The sequence below is a fragment of the Mustela erminea genome, chromosome 13, assembly GCF_009829155.1.
Source record: "Mustela erminea isolate mMusErm1 chromosome 13, mMusErm1.Pri, whole genome shotgun sequence".
NCBI lineage: Eukaryota > Metazoa > Chordata > Mammalia > Carnivora > Mustelidae > Mustela > Mustela erminea.
This window is the reverse complement of record NC_045626.1, coordinates 74,793,753-74,798,899: the sequence shown is the minus strand read 5'-3', so window position 1 is coordinate 74,798,899 and position 5,147 is coordinate 74,793,753. Positions and strand designations below refer to the sequence as shown.

The 5,147-nt window shown below is 48.6% G+C and overlaps 1 protein-coding gene across 1 annotated transcript in view; it reads left to right on the top strand.

Moving 5' to 3' along the window:
- The first annotated feature begins 981 nt into the window (after positions 1 to 981).
- MYO1H (myosin IH) overlaps positions 982 to 5,147 on the top strand; it is a 105,635-nt gene continuing 101,469 nt past the window's right edge. The window contains exons 1-2 of the mRNA XM_032310958.1: positions 982 to 1,065; positions 2,184 to 2,267. The gene's annotated coding sequence lies outside the window, so the exon portion shown is untranslated. The remainder of the gene's footprint in view (positions 1,066 to 2,183; positions 2,268 to 5,147) is intronic.

Below are 5,147 nucleotides of genomic sequence, written 5' to 3'. Positions count from 1 at the left end.
ACCTCCCCAGGGGGAAAGGAGGTGGGTGGCCGGAGAGCTCTGCCGAGACCTCTCCTCTCCCCCTAAGCGGGGACCGGCCAGGAGGCCGAGTCCGAGCTCCAGGTAGACGAGGATTCCGGCCACCTGTCCCTTTAAGAAAGTTGCGCCCGCGTGTTGGCGGGCGGGGGCTGCGGGGCCGGGAGCGCTCGCGCCGGGCGCCTCCACCTGCCGGGGCCCCGGGGGAGGAGGGACCGGCAGAGCGCAGGGGCCGGAGGTGGAGGGCGCCGGGTTCTGCTAGCCGCGCGCCCCCACCCCCCGCCCCGCGTGGAGAGTGAGTCGGCCCGGAGCGCGCGCGGCGGCGTTCGGGCTTCGGGACGGCGAGCCGAGCCTGCCGAGCCGTTGGGGACTGCGGCCCGCCGGTGCGCCCGCGCTCCCGCCTTCCCCGCCGCCGGGCCCGCGCCGCCGTCCGCCCCGCCCCGCCCGGCGCCCGCCGCGGGAAAGGTGGCGCGGACCGCGGGCGGCGGGCGGGACGCTCGCGGACAAAGGTCCCCGCAGCCCCCTGCTAGGGGCTGGAGTTAGCTCGATCCCCTATGAAAGTCTACGTTTCCGGCGCCCGCGCTCTTCCAGCCTCCGCTGGAAGAATTTGCCAGAGTCATGACAATCACCATCGTCACAGTCACCCTTGATTGAGTTCCTTACAGGTTTCTGTCCCTTCGTTTATTCTGCACGCCAGCCCTTTGGGAGACAGGACGGTCCCCTTTGTGCCTATGGCGAACCCGAAGATCTGAGCGGTCCCTGGTGGGCAGGGGCGGGCACGGCCAGGACCTGGCAGAACTAGGATTCGAACTCAGAGTGCCGAGACGCCATGGCTCCAGCCCTTGCACGTGGGCACAAGTCTGTGCCGCCCTGGCCCAGCCAGGCCCCAGGCCCGGCATCCAGTGCTTCTTGAATATATATTCCCGCAGCGGGCAGGGGAGCCGCGTCTCCAAATCCGTGGTTGGGAAGGCTTTCCTAACTGGAGCTTGCGTCCAGGAAGGAGCCAGGTCTCCCTAGGCTGGATGAACCTGGATTTCATTTCTCATTCAGGTGGGCTGTGACCTTGGCGCTGGTCCACGTCCCCTGAATGGTTTTCTTTTAGCACCTGGGCGCCCTTACTCCTTTCTTCTCTGCCAGGAGTAAATAGATCAGCTTGCATTCTCTAGGGGGAAAGAGTGGAGTTTACAGATGTTGGTTAAGGTCACGGTCCTGAAACACTAACTTTTCATTTCTCTCCGACCTATATAGATTCACGTTTTTCATTTTGCCTGCTTCTAAAGGTCGTTGACTTCGCTTTGAGTATCCCTTAGTGAACTATAATTTGTGACCAATAATTAATTTGAAAGTTAAGTTGTAAGAATTCAAAGTTTTCAAGCGTCTGTCTGTTAATCCTTAATGGAGTTGTATGTAAATAGAGGTGACCTCACTACCTCCTTTTGAGATGACAGCTCATTTCACTAATGTAGAATTTTATATCTTTATAGCAGTTTGGAAAGTCTTCTGCAAATTGACGGATTCAGTAAAGCTTTTTAAGTAAAAGGCATTCAGTCTGAGGGTTCTATAAACTCATGCACTATGGAAAAGACAGGAAGGGACCCTTCATTAAAAGATTAAAAAAAAAAAAAAGGAGAGAGATTCAGGGTCCTCTGGGCAGTCCTCTAAAACCTCCCTTTTCCTTGGAGAATTTGGCTGCTCTGCCTGGACTTTTGGCTGGGAACGGTGGCTATTTTACTAAAGATTGACATTTTAAGTTCTTAGCTTCAGGAATGGTTGGTGAAAATATTGCCTCTCCAACACCTACAGTTGAGTGCATGCAGAAAACCCGAGTAACTTAGCAGAAACCCTTCTTTTGTTACATTAATGCATTTTTCCCTTTTATAAATATATGGCATTTCTCAAGTCTGTTGAATTGTAAGAGTCACCTGGGTGGAAATTAAAACTGTAACAGGGAAGAGCCGGGGAATCTATGTTCAACAAGTGTCCCACGTGATTCTGTGATGAAGTAAGTGTGGGCACCTATAGTAGGTAATAGGCCAGTGCCCTTCTTTAAATGAAAGGGAATGAAATTCATTGATGTCCACGGTGTTTTAGCTCCTTATCATTTGCTTCTGCGTCCGGATCGTCTTAGTTCACTCCTGACTTTGCAAACATATCTGCTTCTCTGCTAGGAGATTTCCGAAAGGCTCAACAGACATCCCGTTCACCAGACCCCTGAATTTTATAGAAAATCGGCGGGAGAGAACAAACAACAGGTATCTGGCTTTTCTGCTTACTCTCTGGGTTGATGTAGTGGAAAATGTTCTCATCTGGGCCTCTGATAAATTTTGATAGCTCAGCAGTACAGTCATTTGCCCAATCTGCTCGGAGTTAAGGTGCCTATGGCTATGTGCAAAATATTTGTTTATGAGGTTAATGACCTGCTTAAAACCAACTCGCTCGTACCTGGAAGGACCAGTTCCTTGTATGCACTATATGAGTACAGTGTTCGTTTTGAAGGATTAAAAACTATTAATTCACTCCACAGGTTTAATGCAGCTTCTGTTTGCTCAAGCAGCCTGATCTTTTCTGTTACGGGGCCATGACCATTTCTTCTTTAATCCCTAAGTTTTTGACTTTCACTTTGCTTATTGTTCTGAGTTTCTGACAGTAGGGAGGGAAAGGAAACATGGTCAGGATTACACAGTTTGTAGCAATCATCATTTCTCTTTCTTCCACTCTGACTGTCTGTGGTTCACTCTCTGAACCACAGGACCATCTATGAAGCAGGAAGCTCAAGGTGTTTTGTTTTCTTCTTGTAAATAATTATACCACAAATAGATACTTGAGACCACGTTGTCCTGAGCTGTGTCTGGCACGTAGTCGACAATCCGGAGATTTTCAGGCTTTAAAAATTGTTGTCCCCCCCTCCCCCGCCCTGTCCATTGTTAAAAACTAGTCAAGTGGCATTTTCTTATCAGAAAGTTCTCAACAGAAAACATACCCAGTCTTTACTCCCCTGGGCTCAAGGCCACACTTAAAAAGTCACTTCTGATGATTTCCTAAGAGGTGGGTTCTTCAGCACTGTGAAGCCACTGTTCCATGTCTGAATGCCGTTTTTGAAGATGGGAGCACAGAATTTGTTGTTTTCCTGTGAAACATGAAAGTACGCTGGTCATTGATCTCTGCTCCTGTTAGCCTGATTTATATGTGTATTATGGTTCTCTTTGGGAGCGCGTTCATAGAGGAACTGCTGGTTATAATTTTGTCTGGCATCTTATTTAATAAAAGGACGCCAAACCCTCCAGTGTTTCCAGAAAGGGAATACTATGACGTTTTCCTATCTGTGTGATCTCCTGCCTTTGCCCACACCCAGCTCCACCACTGTCCCGTCCTACTCTTCAGAAAGGTTGTTTGTAACTAAGAAATCTAGATTATGCCTGTTAGTGTGACTGTCAGATGTGCATCAAGCAAGTTATAGGAGCTTTGCTCCATGTTTCTGCTCCTGCCTTAAAAAAAAAAAAAGGATTTTATTTATTTAACAGAGATCACAACTAGCAGAGAGGCAGGCAGAGGGTGTGGGGGCAGGGGGGGAAGCAGGCTCCCCACTGAGCAGAGACCCCCCCCCCCCGCCCCGGTGTGGGGCTCGATCCCAGGACCCTGGGATCATGACCTGAGCTGAAGGCAGAGGCTTAAACCCACTGAACCACCCAGGGGCCCTGGCTTTTATGTTTCTAAAGGTACTACTTCTTGTTCAGTAGCTTCATTCTTCTAGAAAAAAGTGAGGAATTGGTTGAGTTGCTCTGGGGGGAAGGTCTCAAATTTTGAGGAGCCAAGTCTGAATGTAGCTGTTCTCTAGTGATCTGAAGGGCTAGACACAGACTTATTCTGGCTTCCAGGGAGCAGTTCCGTTATGGGCCCTCCAGACCATGATGTGTTGGGTATGAAGATATATTTAAGGTCCTTGCCTTCTGCCCCAATCCATAATCGTACCCAGTCTAAGCCCCTACCTTCATTCCACGAGGAAATCCCCCTGACAATCACCATTTGGGGAAAGCTGTGTTGTGCCTAAATTCCAGAATTGATTTAATCTGGCCACTTTGTGGCTCCTGTGGCAGTTCCTCATTGTGCCTGTCCCATTGCTCTCACCACTAGACCTATGTTACAGGCGCAGTTAACCTCCAATCCTACATGCTATGTTTTGTCTTTTTCTAATGGTGTCTATCAAAGATCCTGAACCAGTGGTGTGTAAGCCACATTCAGCCACAGACAGGCTTCATTTGGCTCAAGGACTTTAAAAAACAATTAAAAAAAAAAATCACTTGAATTAGAAGCCAGCATTTAGAAATCCTTCAAGCTGGGATTTCCAGCTTTTCTTGACAAATCAGAAAAGTTGGCCACATGAAGCCAACAAGCCCATGAGGTAGTCATCGGCTGGGACTGAACGTAGCTGCCTCCAGTTTGAGAGATGGCTCTATGCTCTTCAATTTGCCTCGGGCCTGACCACTCCTTATTGCTCATCCCTAATGTCTAGGTCTTTACTGTTTGACTTTGAATCTGTTTTTTTGTTATTTTTCTTAGAGTGGAGACAAAAACAAAATGTTTGTGTGTGCATGCCTTATGCACCCACGTTGCCATTAAAACCTGAGTAGGATTATCAGTAGCTAATACAAATAATCTACCGTTTTTCTGCAACTTCCTCTCCTCAGCAATGTGCTTTGCCCATCCAGCTTAGTCCTTACGGTACTGTGTCCTTAACATTACTTGCACCCGTAGGAGAGATGAGACACTCACTCTGATTTGGTTTACTTGATCTGTTCAATCTGACCACATCAGGGGATGGGGAAGAAGTTGTTTATGGACCCCTCCCTTGTACTTTCCCGCACTAAGTGGCTTCTCATGGGCAGTGTACTTTAGGCATCACTTCTTAGGATGCATGGCTTGGGACAAGGCGGGTCCCAGTGCTAAGGACACAGCTACATGCCATGGAATTGCTGGTCTTCACACTGGCCCCATAGAGGCCACACACACCGTTTATAGGCTAGATTAAAAGACATGGAATTGAGCGCACTGGGCAGCGCAATGTACAGACCACTTTATAACTCTGTTGAATAATCATATCTGAAATAAATAAATAAATAAATAACCGTATCTAA